Source organism: Ictalurus punctatus, chromosome 4 (genome assembly GCF_001660625.3).
Source record: "Ictalurus punctatus breed USDA103 chromosome 4, Coco_2.0, whole genome shotgun sequence".
Lineage (NCBI taxonomy): Eukaryota > Metazoa > Chordata > Actinopteri > Siluriformes > Ictaluridae > Ictalurus > Ictalurus punctatus.
The window spans coordinates 9,826,169-9,847,523 of NC_071284.1; the positions used below are offsets into that span (position 1 = coordinate 9,826,169).

Consider the following 21,355-nt stretch of genomic DNA (forward strand, 5'->3'; position numbering starts at 1 on the left):
AGTGCAATGCATAAATTCCTGCAGATACAGGTCAGGTTAATGTTCACATCAAACATCAGTATGGGGAAGAAGTGTGATCTTGGTCAGTTCAACCGTGGCATTTTCACATGCAGTAGACTCAGGACAGTCACAAAACAAATCAGATGGTGTTTTTCCAGTTTTCAGCTGTCCAGTTTAGGTCTGTCTGTGCCCATAGCCTAAAATATTTGTTCCTGGTTGACAGGAGTAGAACCTGATGTGGTCTTCTGCTGTTGTAGCCCATCCACCTCAAGGTTTGATATGTTGTGCATTCTGAGATGCTTTTCTGGTCACCATGTTTGTAAAGAGTGATTATTTGAGTTACTATAGAGCAGTCTGTTCATTCTACTCTGATCTCTCTCATCAACAAAGTTTTTCATCCTGCAGACCCTCCAGTCACATCATGATTTTTGTTTTTCGCACCATTCTGTGTAAACTATAGAGACTGTTGTATGTGAAATTCCCAAGAAATCGTCAGTTTCTGGAATATTCCAATCAGCCCATCTGGCACCAACATCTATGCCAAAGTACAGAAATGGCCTTTATTTTATTTAGTATCTGTAACCTCTTTAATTTAGAGCTATAATTAGCCTTCTATTTATCTATGCTATATCAGGAAGTGCTATGAGAAGTGTAAACATTACAATACTCACACCTGTTGCACCGTAGCAAGTAAAGAAACATTTGGTCGTTCTCTGTCTTTATTACCTTTTGTTCCCAATGCTAATTTCTGGTAAACATTCTGTCTCAATTTCATTTACTGTGGTTTAACTGAGGACATTTTTCACTGAGTCAGTCATGTTAATAATAACTATTGTACTCTTGCATATTTACAGTATTTAAACACAATAAGATGGGTGATATGATCAACTGAGAAGACCATTCTCAGCTACTTAACTCAAACTTTCCTTTTATATCTATTCTGCCCAAACTTTCTGTGCCTATAAATATTTGAAGAAGTCTAATGTCATAACTATGAAGAGTTGAGTCTGTGTTCAATGTAGAAATATATACAACCAAATTCCGAAAAAGTTGGGACAGTATGGAAAATGTAAAAAAAAAAAAAAAAAAAAAAAAAGGTCATTTGAAAATTCAGGTCACCCTGTACTATATTGAAAACACATTAACACATTATTTGATGTTTTACTTTGTGGATTTAACTTAGTTTTGAAAATATGCACTCATTTCAAAATTGATGACTGCAATACACTCCAAAAAGTTGGGACAGTCGACTGTTTACCACTGTGTAACATCACCTTTTCTTTCAATAACAGTTATGAAGCGTTTGGACGCTGAAGACACCAGTTGGTTACATTTAGCAAGTGGAATTTTCCCCCATTCATCCATTATGCATTTCTTCAGTTGCGCAACTGTACGGGACCTTTGTTGCCTTGTTTTGTGCTTCATAATGCACCACTTCTCAATCGGAGACATATCAGGATGTTTCCGCAACCATTCGCTTGTAATCTGGGCAGAAAAGTGGTTTGGCATTGTCCTGCAGGGACGTCCCTGGAAAAGACGACGTCTGGATGGCAGCATATGTTGCTCCAAAATGTGTACATATCTGGTACTGACACAACCCCATACCATGACAGACGCTGGCATTTGGACCTGATGCTGATAACAGCTTGGATGGTCCTTTTCCTCTTTGGCCCGGAGAACACGACGGCTATTTTGTCCAAAAACTATTTGAAATGTTGACTCGTTGGACCACAAAACACGATTCCACTGTACTACTGTCGGTCTCAGATGAGACCGAGCCCAGAGAAGTTCTGGACAGTGTTGATGTATGACTGAAAAAAGGTTTACCAAAGTATTCCCGAGCCCATGTCAGGATATCCATTACAGACTCATGGTTTTTAAGACAGTGACATCTGAGGGATCGGAGATCACGCGCATTCAGAAGTTGCCTTGTCCTTTACTCACAGAGATTTGACCGGATTCCTTGAATCTTTTAATTATATTATGCACTATAGAAGGTGAAATGCCCCAGATCCTACCGATTTGTCTTTGGGGAATGTTGTTCTCAAAGTGTTGGATTATTCGCTGACGCATCTGTTGGCAGATTGCCGAGCCTCGACCCATCCTTACTCTTGGAGGACTAGGCCTTTTTTGGAGGCTCCTTATATACTATGATTAGACGATTGCCTCACGTGTTTCACATCAACATCTTATTTCAACTCGTCACATCACTATTAGTCTTAAATTACCCCTGTCCCAACAATGTTTTTATACATTTTTTGTTTAAATACAAGTCAAAGTACATTTACAAATCACTCCTCTTTGTTTTTATTAGCATTTTCCTTACTGGCCCAACTTTTTCTGCATTGGGTTTATACAAAGGAAATAGAAGTCAACCTAGAATATATCCCTGTGTTACTCTGCTTCAGTGAATGTGTATATGCATGTGCGTGTGTGTATTTATGATGAATAAATTATTATGTCTCTGCATTTCTCTCAGAAGGTCAGAGTTACATGTTTAAACCAGTCACACATAAATCCACCCGCACGTGCACACACACACACACACACACACACACAAAAAGATACATATAGCCTCATATATACAACCGCACTGTACACCAATTATGGGTCCCAGTACAGATATCCACAGGTGACCCGCAAAGTTGTTTGCATACAATATTGGAAATGCGCCAGTGCGTCTGCAAGAATGCTGTTTATATTTTCTCTTAACCCAGATGAGGCCATTCAAATGTTATCTTTAATTAATACACCGGTGCATCAGTCCCAAACTGGCTGCGAAATGAAATGTTATGTAAAGAACTAACCAATGGTTCCCAAACAGTGTAAGAAGACATTTTGTTCTTGCTCTGTAGATCATGTTCCTCTCTGAATTTGACATTGTTCAGTAGTCAAAAATCGACAAATTTCCCCATCTACTTCTGCTAAACAAATTAGCATTATGTCTTAAATTGCATACTTTTCTATTATACTGAGTACTAATATGAATGGGTTTTCCTATTACAGTTAGTGTATAAATGATAAAAAAAAAAAAAAAAAAAAACTCATGTAGCCTTCAAACCTACCGAAAGGCAAACCAGTCATTTTCTAGATTAGTAAATACTTTTGAATGCAAGGTCAGATTTAACGATTTGAGATAAAGCCTACGACAATAATCACGACGGAGGCGGAAAGCTTTATAAGAGACAAAGCTCATCATTCTGTTTAACAAAGCTCTCAATAAAAATACTAAACATTTTATAGACTGACTTGGAAAACTGATGCACTGGGATATTTTGCTTCTTCATACCATCTAGTGAGTGCCATTTTGAAGTCTTCCATATGTAAATAAGACATGCAGTTAGTATGTGAACAATGCAGCTAACATTGCTGCTGATTTTACTCACGTTTTTTTGAGTTGGATTTTTTATTCTTCTCATAACAACTCAACACATCCTGCAGAATTGGGCCAAGGTGTGTCATCACAACACACATTCAGTCAAAGCCCCCTTCAATTCACATGTGTTGAACATGAGTACAGCTACAGTAAAAGGTTTACCAACAAACATCATTGCAAAAGACTGTCCAAAACAATGCTGTGCAATTGCAATTTCGCCGATTCAAATAGTGCAAAAAAAAAAAAAAAAATACAAAAAACTCCTGTACAGACTGCCTAGACCTTCTTTTATCAATAAACTTAAATAATACTAATTATACCATAGTGCTGTAGAATTCTCAAGTCTGACTGCTCAGATGCTGTAGAATAATTTTGTATTACAACACGGCTCTACTGTAACAATAGTCTAATAAAAGCTCCTTGCAAGATAAAATTACAGGTTTATATCAATGTTGTCACAATTCGGATGGTTGAGCCAGAAGCAGCTGCAGACGCAGATGCAGATAAGGACATTTATTTAAAGAAACGTACTAAGAAACGTACTAAGAAACGTACTAAGAAACAAATACACAATAACAACATTGAAACACACTGTGGCAAGCCACAAACATCGAGACATGAACAACAGGAGTCTAAGACAACGAAAGACCAACTAATGGTGCAGACAAGGACTATTTATACCCATGAGTGCTCATTAACCAAAACGTGAATCAGGTGCAGGTGGTCATGTGACAACTAGTGCAGTGCAGTGGCTGATGGGAAGTGGAGTCCAGAGTTTCCCCATACGTGACAAATGTGCTCATTCATTCAAATATATTTTCATTTCTATAGTTACAGCTAATTCACATAAAATTTTAACAGTAAATTCATTTTAATTATTGTAATTTAACAAAAAAAATGTTGATTTGGGCATTCTATAAGAAGGAGATTTTACGTCCACCAATTTGCCTTACTTGAGCAGTTATGTCATGTGATTTTCTGAATGTTTTTTGTTTACTTTTTATAATTCATTCTCTCAAATGGCCCTTATCAAGAACACCTGTTTTGTTTCCTGATTTTACAGTGCATATATTCCTTCTTTACAATGCATATAATTCCTTATAAATGCATTCTAATGTCATTAATGTGTTCACAGTTCAGTTAAGGTTATGGCTTTCATATAAGGTGATAGCATTATTGTTTAATTATTCTCTGAGTATTGTATAAGATCACTAAACAAAGCAAGCCGAAGAATTATTAAAAAATAATCATAATAAATAAATAAAATTTAAAAAACATGCAATTGCCAATCCAAATTCAGTTTTATGTCTAACCTCTCCTCACCTCACAACCTGATATTATTTTAGAACTGGGGAATGCAAAAATTTTACCATCACAAAACAACAGCTAAAAAAGAACCTTGGGCTTATTAAATTTTAATAAGGTTCTCCAGGCAACTTTCCCCTGCCATAATTGCTTTGTGTATTTCCCCTATGGGACGCCCTGCTCCTGTTTGCTATCAGCACACAGCCATTGAAGTCATAGTCAATGAGATTCTTTCTGTCTCTGTCTCACTCTCTGATCCCCTCTCTCTTATAAACATAAAAAAATGGACAATCTCAACTGAATATTCCACTGCCCTAATTATTATCAGTCAATATTCCCCACTTTAAAACTCATAACTTCTTATCTGCTAGAAGGAACCAAACATGGTTAGTTGGAAATTACAACTCTCCCCTCTATTTCTAGGTTTCATTAACATATTACAGGAAATGAGCAGCTAGCGAGCAAGATTGATCCGAAACACATCTCTGGTTGATGGATGTCAATACAAAGTCAATATGATTATCCCGCAAGTGTAGCTGTTAAGGATGGTGGATGGGTCTATTCCATATGCAAAGTTGAAAACGCATTCTGAAGCAGTGGCTGAAGGAAGGCATGCAAAATTGCTACATAGCAGATGTCACAGCATTTCCATTACGAGTACATATGTCTCTCTCGCTCATGTGTTCCCATGTCAAAGGCAATTATGGAATTTAGAGACATCTTATTGGCATATATCCAATTCCACCAGTCTAATTTTTTCACGCTCTCTCTCTCTTTCTCATACACATACACATCTGTAAAAGAAAATGCAGAACACAATGAACACCTACTGTAAGATAAGATAATAAGATGTACCTTTATTGATCCCCAGTAGAGGAAATTCAAGTTGACACAGCAGCACAAGTAGAAAAGAAAAGAATTTCCATAAACATCTACATCAGAAGTAGTATAAAATAAAAAATAATATAAGATCAATAGAAATAATAAAAATAATCGAAACAATAGATGTACATATGCTAGAGTTAAATTTGTATATATATATATATATATATATATATATATATATATATATATATATATATATATATATATATATATATATATATGCACTATCTTTGGTATTTATATACAATATCTGTGCAATATCTGTGAAATGACAATTAACTGTTGAGTGTGTGTGTGTGTGTGTGTTTGTGAGACTCAGTCAGTGGAGTAGGCGGTACTGAGTACTGTTGGATTGTGGTGTCTGATGGCTGATGGCACGAAAGAGCCCCCAGGCGTCTTGAGGCACACTGCTGTATGAATCTGTGGCTGAACGTGTTCCTAAGCCACCTCAGCTCAGCACAGAGAGGATGAGAAGGACTGTCCTAGACCTAGATAAAATTGCACTAAAATCAGGCTGCATAATTTAAATAAATAAATAAATAAATAAACAACACTATTGTCAAGCCCAATCATGCCAGAAAAAAAAAGATCCAAGCCCAATGTATTCCAAGCTGTGTGTAAAGAATAAAGAAATTGTGAAATAATCATTAGTAATAACCATTCATTCTGACAAGGTAGCAGGGTACACACAGTGCCCACCAGGTACACCGCAGAACACACTTTGATGCCTGGAGCTTTCAAAATCCTTTGAGATATCTGTTCATTCTCAGTAAACAGGAAAATTAGGCTTTCCTGCCACTTCCTAGGTGCAGAAATTACATACCTCAGGGTAAGCATGAGCGAGGGGGATATTAGGCTGCCTCAGCGATGCCAAGATGAATGCTTTAACATGGCAGTCGGCAGATGTCAGACAGGAGAGGCTGTCATAACTAAAGGTACAGCACTGCACTCAAGCACACCACTCAAGCACAGAGATAGCACCATTAAAAAAAAGCTTGGCTCATTCCCATTCACACCTCAGTTTTATTAATTCCTGTACTCCATCCTTCTTCTTTTCCAATCCCTCTGCCACAGCAACCTGCACAGCTTCCTGTTGGACACACACCTCCAGGACCTCTGAAACCGCCTCAGCAGGCCTGGCACTCTTTCCTGGCACAAAGTTTTCCATACTAGTCCATGTGAGAAAGCAATCTGTTGTTCACAACCCAAAGATGTACCAACACTGACCTGTGACTGCTCACAGAAAGTAAACATGATGGCGTATATTCATGGAGCATGGAAAAAGAAACCTCGACATTCAAAGTCAAAAGGCAAAAAAAAAACTGCATTATGTACACAAATGTTATTTTCTTTCTCTTGTTTCCTTTTTTTGTTATCTATTGAGAGTTAATTACACAATAAAAATGCATTTGTGATAAGCAGACTAGCACAGATAAGCACGGGCTGTTGTTTCTGTTATGAGGAAAGAGTGAATCAATTTTCATGCAGACAAAGAACTTGTCATGCTCTCGAATTCCAACTAAAATGAAAAAAGAAAGGATTTCTTTGGACACACTGAAATCTTTCTGTGAAAATGCTTGAGTTTTATTATTTATATAGCTACTTGATTTAAGAGAAGTAATGCTTCCAATAAAAAGCCATCAAACTAATAGATTCACCTCAAAACAACACTGTAAGAAACGCATTTGAAGAGCTGTGAGACACAATGATTCAAGCATTCGATTCATTCACATGTTAATTGTTAAAAAGGTGTAAAACTTTCAATTCTTTTGTTGCAGTGCTTCTCTTAGAAACAGCTGCAGTATTTTTTCCAGACCTATTTCTATATCCATTATGTATGCATTACATTAGCATGATTTCATCAGATAGATTTAAGGTATGCTGTGAAACATCCCGGTTTGATCTGAGGAAAATATTTCATTAAAACAAACTTCAAAAAGTATGTACAAGAAGGAAAGCTTTGACCGCCCAACAGAATGAGTCATTCATTTCTTGCACAGTCTGTCTGTTGTATAGAGGATAAATAAGGAATTTAGAAGTAGGGTGTCAGGTAAGCGACAGAGACAAATGTATGTGCAGGTTGATGTTTATTTAAACAATCAGACCAGCAATCCAAAACCAATCCAAAAGTCAAAGTCAGAGAAGAGGCAAAAGTCAGGTTTTCAACAAACAGGTAAAACTAGTCAAACCCAAAGAAGCAAAATGTTAAAAAAAAAATTTAAAAAAATAAATTTTTAAAGTACAAAAGTACACAAACAGAAAAAGTAAAAACCAGTAACATAATTATAAAGATAATAATTGAAACCACCAGGGTTACTAGGACAAAACCTAGCTCTGTGTGTGTGTGTGTGTGTGAGTGTGTGTGTGTCAATTATGATGAAAAATTAAGCATCTTTCTTCCTACAGATGATCATTATTTCTCTCAACAGATCAGAATGACATGTCTCAGCCAAGCACACATCCAAATCACACCCAACCACCCACCCACCCACACACACAGTATAGCCTCATGTATTCAACAGCACTGTACACCAATTATGGGTCCCACTACTACTATATCCACAGGTGACCCCTGAAGCTGTTTGCATGATTTTGGCTATTTTGCTTGCAGTGGTGAATTCTGAGAGTTGAGTTCATGGCTGAAACTGGCAATGACGTGACAGGGGTATAACTATCTGTATTTGTTTACTGTTAAAAAATATTTGTATCTGCAATCGAATTAAAATTAAATCTGCAGGTGTGGCCTAAACCAGAAGGTTTCTTTTTGGGTTTTTTGTTTGTTTACTAAACATTCAAATGAACCCGAACACTATCCTGCTGTTACTGTATAAAACACTGGAATAACCCAGAAATGTCAGCACTGTCAGCCTCAGCTATATCAATCTCAACCCTAGCTACATCACTTTTTTATTTGCACAGTTATTATTTTGTTTGTACCTGCCCAAATATTTCCTAATGAATATAACTGGTTACATTTATATAAAAATAAAGCAAACTAGTAGCCTAATTTGAACAACCATGACCTGGATAAGGAAGTTATTTGAGTGTTCTTTCCAACAGCTTGCTCAACGTCCTGTTGACATAATTTTCTGTCTGTGGAATCCCATACTTGATACACACCTCTAGTTTCAATCAAATGTCCCATGAACCTTTCTGACATTATTGGTTCATTCCCATTCTCTGTGCATCTCAATACAATGCCAGTCTCCTTCTTGCATGTATAACTGGTTGGTCTAGAAACTATATGAGAGCGACCTATCAAATAAATTTTAAAAATCTTCTTTTTCAAGCAAACTACCTGCCCTTAACTGTGAAAGCTGAAGCCTGCCAGTCTACCATGCACCACTAAATGACCCTACTGCAATTCACGGCACCGGATCAATGTGAGCTCGATGATCAGACTTCACACTTGCCAAACAAAGTGTCAAACTAATGGGTCCTCAGTGGAGAAATACAGTAGAATAAGGAATTGAAAGACAGATAGCTTGGAGAACTGAACTTAGTATTAGTGTCCAAGGGAATTCCACAGCCTTTCATCAAGAGTTATTGGCTTTGGTCTGCCAAATGTTCTTTGTTAAATGGATTATTATAAATAGTAAATTGTAACTCTCAGTCTCTACATTGAACGATTGACGATGAACTGAAGACTTAATATGACCAACTCAGGCTACTAATATAGACTCCAATGTCTGTAGCCATCCATTAAGGCTGTAACATAAGTTATAGACAATGGACAATTGACTCTAAATTAGCTTGTCAGCATATGGCACTATTCAAGTCTCTAAGCAGTGCTAAGTCAGTCAATGCAGAGACAACCGCAGTCAATAAGACAATGAAGTAAGTCCATTGTCTTCCATCAGGACTGTAATATTAATTAATGAATTTCCCAGCAGACTAAATCATCTTCGAAATTAAACCACATGTGTCCATTTGGCTTGACTTAATACTACTGTAATTAATCTTATAAGTCTATGAACTTAACAATTGAAAAGCCTGTTTATGGGCAGAATCGGCTGCTTCATTTCAAAAGTTTTAATGGTGGGAAAGTTCTCCAAGTTGTTTTACACATGTGCGCAACTTGATTTTCTAGGGGGCCCATTCAGATTATCATAAATTCATGTCAGGTTTACCCTGTAAAAAAATAAAAAAAATAAAAAATCAACTAGAAACATGTACTTGCCTTTAAACCATATAAATTTTTTTGTAGGAAGGGTAAGCAATATGACAAAAATATCACACGACAAGTGTTTGTGAGATTTCTACAATGCAATATATGTATTAATTATTATGTATTATATATTGTATAAAATCTCATAATGTAAAGGTCTGCTAGCAAAACAGAAAAAAGAAAAAATTTCACTTTTACTTAAAGTCTAGAAAAAGGAATTATTTTAAAATACCTTTTCTTTTTTTATATATAACCCTACAATGCAGCATAAAACCAAGCCAGAATTCAAAAACAGTTTTACAGTTTCTAGTAATAAAATGATATATATACAAATCAAAATGGGAAATCTTGTCTAGGACGAAATATAAATATTTTCCTCCATATTTTTTTATATTAGATTTATTCAAATAAATCTTCCAGTAAAAAAATATATATATATTTTTTTATGGCTAAAATGAATTAAATATAGGGGGGTGGACGGACGGACTAAGTTAAAGGAAAATTATAGCTGAAGAATCAACAAGTCAAAGAAAAACCAGTATCTTGTGTTGATGTTCAAGCTCTGTTAGTCTGATCAAAGATCTTCTCTGTTCTGATCTGAGCTGGTCTGCATGCTCAACTTCATCCTCCTAGATCACTACTTAATCATTTAGGCCCTGATTTATACATTTGCTCAGAAGCACTGACATCTGGTACAATTTGTAGAGTTTTAGCCTTGGTAAGTAAATCAGATCAGTACCTCATATCATAGATATATCATCTCATCAGACATTAACTTAATTGTCACTCTGACTGACATACCATCTGCCATATCCTAAAATTGTGAACCCGCCACAAATTGACAGTGCAATCCACATTAGCGCTCTCTCACAAGTCTATTTAACTTATCAGTTTCCTGTTAACCCTCATTTACTTCCATGTGTTTTATCATTCCAGGGTACTTGACTAAGCTGTGTTTGTTTCTCTGTTTGGTATTCTTCATTGTTGACTTTTTGGTTCTGCCCTTTGTGTTGATTTTGATTACCCTGCATTGCTCTGTTTTGCTAGATGTTCAACCTCTGTCTGTTTTTTTAACCGTGAGTCTCTCTGCTGATTTGTATGGTTAATAAAAGGCTCACAAATTATATTCATCTGCCTTCACCTCATGACACCATCTCAGGAACAAACCTGTTTTTCTAATGTCATGCTTTGTAACAGAACTAAAATGAACACATCACAGTAATGTAATCAACTACCATAAATTAGACTATTTAATTATAACATATTACTATACCTATTGTTGAATAATGTGCTTAATAACTTATTTTCTTAGGACTTTATTTTTTTTAAATAAGTGTCCATGGATAAGCACAATTATGTTGCCTCTCTTTGACAAACTACCTAAAATATCAAAACAACAATTATTCATGTCATCTAGTGCATGTAGACAGATATGATCAAAATTTCAACACTGTATGTGAAACCTGACCTGTAAACACTCTTCTGTTCCTTAAAGATCACGTTATTTAGTTCTACAACAGATTGCAGAGTTTCAAGATTGGAGAATTCAATAGAATTTCAAGACCCAACAGTTTCAATCTTAACATTACTCAACATTTAAAACTTTAAAACTTATGTTAGCCCCAAAGACTCTGTCTGGTTTACGAGTTTGGTTAAGATGGCTGGGTGGCTTGGCTGGTTTGCTCAAGCTTTTAGTCATGTTTAGCTTCCTTTAACCTGGTTTGGCACTGACTTCGCAAAGTGTCTACAATTATGTTGGTATGTGAGGAGTTTTGCATGTTCCCCTTGTGACTACAAGGATTTCCTCTGGGTTCTCCAGTTTCCTCCCACGTCTCTGTAGGTAAATTGTTGACTAAATTGTGCTTGGGTGTGAATGTGTGTGTATGGTGCCCTGCAATAGACTAGCATCCCATCTAGGGTGTATTCCCACCTCACACCCAGTTTTAAGCTAAGCTCTGAATGCACTATGGACAGTGCTCTAAAGCATTTACAGAAGAAAGATAGAGCAGTGGTCACTAACCCTGATCCTGGAGATCTACCTTCCTGAAGACTTTAACTCCAACCATAGTCATGCCCACCTGACCATCTAATCATTGCCTTAAGAAGTTCTTTATCAACTAAAACAGGTTTTAAGGAAGGTAGATCTCAAGGAAGAGGGTTAGTGACCACTGCTTTAGAAAGATGCTTAGGTGAAGTGAGTCCTTCAGTGTTGTGGCAGTTACTAACACTATTGCTAACATTTCTCACAACATCTTTAACGTCCCGGTGCTTAATTGAGAATTATTTCTTAATTATGTAAAGGTTGTTAACATGAAGGTGTAAAATAATGTTGAAGAGTTGGAGAGGTGTAAAATAATATTTCACACACACACACACACTTCAGCAAATAAACTGCGACTGTATAAACTACGGGATATCAGAACAAATAATGGTGTGATTGATAAGGGTGGAATTATAACTCACACTTACCCCATTGTCTTGCACAGCTTTAAGCAGACTTATTTTCCAGGTTTGTCTCACTCTAACATTAACACATTCAGTGCTGCCATGTTTTCAAGTGATTTCAGCTATAATTGTAAAGCTTTCCTGTTGTACAACTGTTATTCAAATTAATGGTCAAGCGTTGAATACCGAGCACTCATTAAAATGGATAAGTTTAGCTTTGACCTTTCAGGCAGCACAGATTCTGCAGATTCCTCTCTGATGCTCTCCGAGTGTGCATTAATTTCAGAAGCCGAATTTCGGACGCAGGAGGGCATTAATTCCGACAGTTTGGGTGTGCATGGTAAATGGTACTCTTTAAATTCTCCTTCAAAGCTGCAATTAAAGAGATCATGCTACTAATTGATGAACACGCCTGGGTGAAAGCACAGTTTTAATTTAAGTATGGTTGGTTATTTTCTCCTGCAGTGTTTTGAAGGATGTTCATGAGTCTCAACAGATGTATTCTGATTTGAAATGTAAATTCCTTCTGTAAGTAGGTTAGGGTCTGGAGTAGGGTGCTTCAAGAAAATGTCCCATTAAAGTGATCCAAAGTAAGTCAAGCTGTTTCCTTTTTTACAGCTTGTTTTGCATATTACCATCTAAGCTATGGGTGTCCAATCTTATCCACAAACGACCGGTGTGGATACAGGGCTTCATTCCAGTCAAGCAGGAGCCACACCTGATATCCACCTGTTTAGTTAGCTGATCCTGGCTTTCAATAGTCTATCAGATTGGAATGAAAACCTGCACCCACACCAGCCATTTCTGGATAAGACTGGACATTCCTGGTCTAGGCCAACATCTTCATATTAGTGCCACAACTCTATTTTGTAAATTCTTTGTGAATTTCGTATGACACTGTAAAGTGACAAATTCAAACTATTAGCTTGTATAATTCCTTGAAAAAATTCTATGGCACATATTGTCTGCCTTTTTTTTTTTAAATTTCCTATTCACAGCTTTAGTTCTCATTTACTGTTTGAGGCACAAAAATAAAAGAAAAAACCTCTAACCTACATTTCATCTTATCCTGTCATATGTGGCAGAGACTAAGTAAAATAATGCTTGGAAGGAAGTAGCAGAGATCATCATTGGTGCCCTGCATAAGAGTGCATACCATGTAAATTAAACGTAAATACAGGGCGTCCCAAAAATCTCCATACACAGGGTAAATGAACAATTTTTAGCAAAATGTCTTCCAAAATGTTTCATACTTAGTTTATATTAAACATTTTTCCAGATAGCTTTTAAGAACGCCTTTGACAGAAGAAGAACATATGGAAATCATTCTAATGGTTGTATCAGGAAGCTGTTTCAAGGTTGTGATGGACTTTAATAGGAAACATGGCGAGCACATCACACACAACACTGTTGCCAAACCTATTAAATTCAAAAAGACTGGAAGTGTTGCAGACCAACCGAGAAGTGGACGTCCACGAACATCCACTGACTAAGACACAACTGATGTGGTGCTGGCAAACATAGTCCCCTATGTATGGACACCCTGTACATGGTAAACAAAAGTGGTGTGTATAAACTGCATAAATTGTATAGTCGCTATAGGTTATATATTTTGGCTCCTACCATTTAGGAGCTGATAAAAATACTGGACAGTAAAACAGTCCCAATGCTCCCAACTTAAATATCTGTTACAGCCTAAACTCTCTCTTTCAACTCCTTCACTGTTCATAATTATTCAAGCAGAATTTAAAAGACTGTCAGCTAAAGACTGTTAAACTGGGAGTATGTGAGATAGTATAGATGGTTCTCTCTCTCTCTTTTTATCTCTCTCTCTCTCTCTCTCTCTCTCTCTCTCTCTCTCTCTCTCTCTCTCTATATATATATATATATATATATATATATATATATATATATATATATATATATAGTGTTTGCCAATTCCTCAACAATACTGTTCCATGTAAGTCCCTGTCTCCGGCAGCATGTGATCTGAGTTGCCATTTCGTTCCAGCCCAATTGTGAGACAACTTGAAGCTATATTGCGGATATAGTCTCACTTTCGCTCCCTCACACAGGTCTCAGGATCTGCTGATCGTCCCCTCTTTATTTAAAGGAAACGTGCATCCTTGCCATATCCAAGCCTTTATAATTACTGTCATTTATCAAGTGTGCATGATTTATAGTCAATTAAAGCTGGTCCAAAAAGGCCCTGTGAAGCCTGTTGTGTGTTCAAAGAGTGATTAATGTAACATTATTATGGCTGTGAAAGTGTCGGGATCTGGAACTTTGTCTGAGACAGGGAAGCTCCACTACACATTGTGACTCAGACCAACGGCCTCATTCAGAAAACATTCAAACCATCAGCTTTGATGCTAAATTCCTTGGATATGGTCTTACATGAAACATTATGTGAAAATTTGGATTGATGAAACCTGAAACTTATCTGTGTACATACAGTACAACGGAAACTACTGCAAACTCACTTTTAGTCTGTCATGTGTGACTGAATGATTTAATTAATGATTCAGATTCAGTTAAAGAAATAAGAGGTAGCTGTTTGGGATTTTGGGATTTGAAGCATCCCCTAGTAAGAAAAAAAGCTACTGTGAGTAACCAGTGTCATGTGGGTTGTGCTGTACCCTGCTTTCCTGTGCAAATTATTCTGAAGGTTGCCCGTGGCAAGGCAATACATATTCAATGAGAATTCAAGTCTGTATCCCAAAAAGAATAGTATGCACTAAGTAGTATGTCTAATACTACTATTGGTAGTGTAGTAATTTGGCATATACAGTAATGTATTTTTTGCAGTTTGGGACACAGCCCAGATTTCCATTTGAAAGTATGTGGTGTGCATTTTTGCTGTCATTTCTCACTAGAGTGGTCATTACCTTCCATGCACGATGTGCTGTATGACCACCAGGCATTGATTAGATGCAGCACCTGATTACTTTCAACATGTCTGTTGCTTTCATCATAGGCAGGGGAACTTTGCTTAGATCAAATGACTCTCAATTTGTGCTGACTGGTAGTCGTTCTGAGCAGTCTTAAGGCTGCTCAGTGCTGCGAGGTCACTGTTCTAAATTTGTGTGGGGCTTATGCAGCATTCACAGAGTTGGTTTCCAGCACTAATGTAGCCATGCTGTTAGAAATTCACCAAAGATGACTCGGGGGACAGCAGACTGGTGCTTGCTATTCAGTTTCTCAACGGTTATTTGTGAGCTTGAAGTGTCTTTTGGTCAAAATGATTCAAAATGTCTATAGCAGCTCAGCTGTGTTCTCCCATCATGCCAAAAGACAAAGAGGGAGAAATAACGCATAGTCAGAGTCATAAGTCTTATTTAATGTAATAAGTCAGAGATGAACATAAAACTTGCTCACACACAAAATGCTCATGAAATGATGGGGAAATAATTAAAAGCTAGTATTTCCTTCCATGCAAACTGTGTGGAGTGTGGTTATTATTACTATTATTATTATTGTTGTTGTTATTATTATTATTATTATTATTATTATTATTATTATTAATAATAATAATAATAATAATAATAATAATAATAATAATAATGATGATAACAATATTGTTGTTGTCTTTGTATTTTTCTGTTTGTTTGTTTTTATTATTAGTGATCTTTGGTGTGATACTTTGACTATATAAATGAAATATCCTATTCTTATGCTTATTATAATTACATTACAGTCTCTTGCCTTGCAAATATCACTAGAATTGCTGAACTCAACTGAATTATTACATTTTCATGGAGCTTTATGTGGCATGCTGAAGCAGATTTGTGTACCTCAGGCAAATAGAGAACACAGTAAACTATATATATATATATATATATATATATATATATATATATATATATATATATATATATATATAACAAGAAAAGCCAAGAAAATCTGCCTCAATTAGAGTTGAACCTCACTGACATCATCCCCCACTGTGTCTTAACTAAGGTACTCCAAAATGGCATGATTTGATTTGTAAAGCATGAAAAAAAATTTTCTCAGAGTTTTCATTTTACAACCAGTAAAAAAAAACTATTTTATTAAATAACAAGTCCCTAAAACAAATCTAAAACAGACAATAAAGTGTCTACTGTTAATCAAATTGATTTAAAGACATTAGGCTGGCCAAATGCTTTGGCATAATGATAGCCAGGCCTGATGTAGTGGTGGCATAGAGTAGCCATGCCGGCACAGAGGTCTTCTTCTCTTAATCCAGTTAATAAGCAATGGGCTAAGTGCCAGACAAGGTCAGACCTTCTACAGTCCTCTGTGCCTTCACTATAGTAAAACAGACTGATAATGTCAGTGTAATCGGGGTCTTCATATTATACAGCAGGCAAAAAAATCCTTAAGCTCAAGCTTTATATATTGTAATTTATATTCATAAATCATTTCCAGCAGGCCTGTATACGTAGATCTGATTTTGTATGATGCAACACTGAGGAAAAAGCAGTAAATGACGCTGTGTGATTCCATTTGTAGAACAGGAATGAGCATAGATGTACTGCATAACACCAACGGGTACAAAAATATGCATCAGTTAAAATCCAAGTAGTGTCCTAATTTTTTTTGTGTCCTAATTTTATTTGTTCCTAAAAGCTGCTTAAGCTAATGCATTCACAATCTAGCAACTCTACAGAGCTGTAATGACTAGGGTGGTTACTTGCTTTAAGCAAAAAATAAATAAATAAATAAAGAAAGAAAGAACAACAAACAAAACCAGTTCTTAATATCTTACAACCAACTACACTCCATTGCTGCCTATATTTTGGTGGTGAGATTTTGCTCTGGATGAAAAGACTCGAGTTAGGCACATGCAAGCGTTACTGTCCAATTTCTCACCTCTCTAATATTGCTTTTCTCATTTCCCTGAAATGAAGGAGCATGACTGTCCATCTGTGTGCATCTGGGGCATATCCACATTTCTCTGCTGGGGAGAAAATGTCCGTGTGAAATTGAAGCCAATGTCGAATTAGTGGTTGGTGGCTTGGAGAGATGACTGGATCAATCTCATTGGCTTTTCAGAAAATTGCTTTCAATTTTCTCCTCCTCATTAAAGTATGACGAAGAGATATACCTGTATCCAGCAGAAAGATGTACACTGAAAACTATCAAACCTCGATGAACTACTTCACCACGCATAGATTGGGAAGCGTGTCACTTTATTTGATTTACATTTTGGTAATATAAAAAAAGACCTATTTGAGGGAACATTGCATCTCTGTTACTGCTTGCACTTATCAAGCAGGTTAAACAAGAAGAACTTTATTTCTCATTTGGACTGCACAATCCGGTTGGCTGATGTGAAAGTAATCATGTTTTAATTTAGTTCTATTCCCTGGTGTGTGTTGGCTTACATGGAGGTTTTGAAAGGAGAAGAAAATGGCTTCATGCACTGTGGATGTGCAGTTAGCATTATTTTAGTCTACATACTGTATGTATGCTGCTCACAAACTCAGGGGTGACGCAAGGTCATGGCTTGACAGAGAGGAGAGATAACCTGATCAGCATTCATAAGGACTACTGCATGATTCACCTGTGCACATGCTTGCTTATTATTCGTGAAGGCAGGCGTGTCCGTATGGAAATAACATTATTTGTCAAGGTATCTGGATATATATACCGTATGCTGTATTTGATGTGTTTGTCTAGCCGTAAAAGAGCAGCCGTATGCTAACAAAGGGCAGCCTATGCAAAAAGAAATGAAACATGTACTAACATTGTGCTGTACTGTCCACATTTATTCCAATATATTCTTCATCTAAGGGTGTTCCTACAAATTCAACAGATTAATATCTGTAACCCAGGGTGCCCTGTCCAGCAAAGACATCCACATCCTAATCACTTCCATCTCCATGATTACAGAGCAGGCCTGGCCCATGAAAAAGATAGGAGCAACGCATTTACATAAATCTGCATGCATCAAGTAACCACTTGTGACCCGAGGAATGTGTTTCCAGCCAGACTTAATGATAATTCACAAGGCAAGAACATTCCCATTGTGGTAATGAAACACTTTTTTCCCTCATTAATCCATGAACATCAGTACAATAGTGTCATACTATAAAGCCAGGCTGTTTCATATGATGACCTTAATGATGATTATGGTGTTTCTCTGTGTGTGTGTGTGTGTGTGTGTGTATGTGTTTGTGCGATGGTGCCAGAGCATCTCAGTAAAGCAGAACTCTGCTATTTCTCAGTGTGTATGGATTGCTGAGCCCCAAGATGACAAAATGGCATACTGCTTCCCCGAATCAAATACAATGGCATAAAAAAAAATCCACAAACACAATGACAAAAAAGTCCAAGTGAGATCTGCTATCTTACCTACTGTCCATCAAATATATATTTTATACCACACCAATGATGAATTCTTGATTCTGATTAGAGAGAAGGTGCTGATGAGTACCGACAGTAGCACCAGCAATGTTTATTTTATTGCATTCATTCTAATACATTATTGTATCTGTAGTAACAGCTTGGCATGTCCTTCTTTAATTGATGAATCATTTAATCATTGGAAAATTGATGAGGTATAATAATCAACCTCATAGTGGTAACAGTAACTCCACTTTATGTCAGGCCTCATTGCAACACCCATATTGATTTTATTTATTTATGTGTTTATTTTATTTTTCTGGTACAGATGCATGATCCCACATTTTCCACTTTTGGTGTTATAATTATATCAGAGCTCTGTGCATTGACTGATACCTGATACTACTCACTTCAGTAACTGACTCTTTGCGAGCTTTGGTTGGCAAGTTATTTGAAACTTCAGTGATGTTACAGCACTACAGCACAAATGATGAAATTGTGTCATTCAAAATCACACTTGTTCTTGGCAACTACACTAAATGGACAACAGTATGTGGACACAGCCAATTATACTCATATGAGTTTGTTGAACAGTTAATTCCAGATTTGGTCCTTCACTCTTTTGGGAAGGCTTTCCACTAGATTGTGAAGCATGGATATAGGGACTTGTGCTCATTCAGCCACAAGAGCATTAGTGAGGTCAGGCACTGATGTTGGGTGAGGAGGTCTGGGGTGCAGTCAGCATTTCAATTCATCCCAAAAGTGTGCAGTGGGGTTGAGGTCAGGACTCTGTCCAGGCTGCTCGAATTCTTCCACTCCAACCTTGCAAACCATGTCTTTACGTATCTCACTTTGTCCACAGGGGCATTGTCATGCTGGAACAGGTTTGAGTCTCTTAGTTCCAATGAATGCTACAGTATACAAAGACCTTCTGGCAACAGTTTGGAGAAGGCCAGAATGTCAGTGTGAAAACACAGAGTGCAGGGTAAGCCATTATATGCTTCCCGTAGAACTGTTAAGGTTAAGGGCTTTGCCCAACAACAGCAGCTTGGTATTGCTGAAGCTTGAAATCCCAGCGTTCTGATAAGAGCCTTAACCACTGAGCCATCATGCCCATAATTTAACAGCATACACAAACTCAATGGCGCATTTTTTCATATTTAGAACTAAAGCAGCAAAAAAAACAACATGCTCTCTTTAATTACTTAAAATATATAAATCAATAATACACTCCGAACACAAACCCCCACATACAATAAGATGAGGCAAATGGCTGCCATCCCTGTTGGCTGACAGTGGAGAGCCATTCTTCTCTACCTTCATGTGCAACCTGTTGACATGGGTGTGAATTTTTTGAAGAGGAGAAAGAAATTCTGACAGAAAAGCTAGTCTCCCACTGGGAAACCAATTCGATGCCAGCAAGACATTACCACGAATCCCAGAGGAGCTTAAAATGTGCTCGTAGATATTACAGTGAATCTCAGAGGAGCTGCAACCCACTGAGTTGTGACAACTCTGACACACAAACTGTTCCACAGTGGGGAGCGAGTAGTGTGGCTTCACTAAGAAACAGCCGCGAGGGAGCCTGTGCATGCTGACCAGTCAAATCATCCTCAACTCATTTCTGAGAAGAACTATTATTAACTTCAATTCATTTACAGCCATTATTCTTTGGTTGTGCTAATTGGGGCATTTCCTTGTTTTAAATTTTTTTAACATATTTACGTGCAATTAACACTAATTGCTCATTCATTAACTTCACATCTCACCTTGCTGTACGAGTTGTTCAATCAATAAGGTATAGTGACACCATAAAACATGGAGAATTAGCCATGAAAAGTGTGAGGCATGCAAAATTTGAAAGCATTGGGGCAGGTGTAAACTCCCCTTGCCATACTGACAGATATGTCTGATTCCCAGGAGATGTCGTCAAAGCGAAGGAAATTCCCTTCAGCAGATGCTGCATGAGACGTCACGTAAGTCTTTGTAAACATCAGAAAAATCAAAGAGAGTAATTTATGAGTGCTAGAATATTTTGTGGGTTTGTTTTTAAGCATGGAAAGACATAAATTCTAAGAGATGCAAGCCAAAAAAAGCAGCCCACACACAGTCACCTTTCGCTAAGACCCTAGAGAAATATTCAGTCAAACAAAAGCTATGTTTAAATGCAGTCAAAGAATCTGTTAATAACCCGACCGAGAGCCCAATCAGAATAAAAAACATCCATATGTACACTTCAACTGGAATATATAAAGGCTAATACAAATAAAATGTCTATCCAAATAAATAAGGTGGGGTAATGTTCTTTTAATAATAAATTCAAAAGAAGAATAACAGCCATGTATACATTTGTGTCTGATTTCTTACAGTATTGGAATTTGTGTGTGTGTTCTGAGCATGTGTGTTCAGGTCAGAATGCAAATCCTAACGATACCACATCCATCCTGTGCCAGAAACAAGAGGGCAAAATTGTATATTCTTTCTAGGTGGGAAGGATGGCATACTCTCTTTTCCCTGTGAATCATAGCAAAACAAGCAAATCGTGGGCACACTGTAAAAAAAGAAAAGTTGGCTTAACTTAAACTTTCCAGGCAACTTGCTACACAGCTTTTCTGAGTTTACGCAACTTTTAACCAAGGTAGTTCACTTAGCTAAATTTTTAACCTTGAGTTGAGTACAGTTACAGATTTCCTACAAAGTGTGTTACAGCACAAGCAGCAGTTTGAAATGATGCAATTAGCTTGGCTTCATTTGATTCAGAGGATGCGTGTGTTAGGCTGGTTGGTATTTGCTCTATGACATGGGAGAGCTGGCTGGTGGGTAGAAATTAGCAGGTGTCCAAATTT

At 37.0% G+C, this 21,355-nt stretch overlaps 1 protein-coding gene across 1 annotated transcript in view; it reads right to left on the reverse strand.

The window, feature by feature from the left end:
- Positions 1-21,355, reverse strand: part of cdh13 (cadherin 13, H-cadherin (heart)) — a 419,656-nt gene that overhangs the window by 296,881 nt on the left and 101,420 nt on the right. The gene's annotated exons all lie outside the window — the stretch shown is intronic.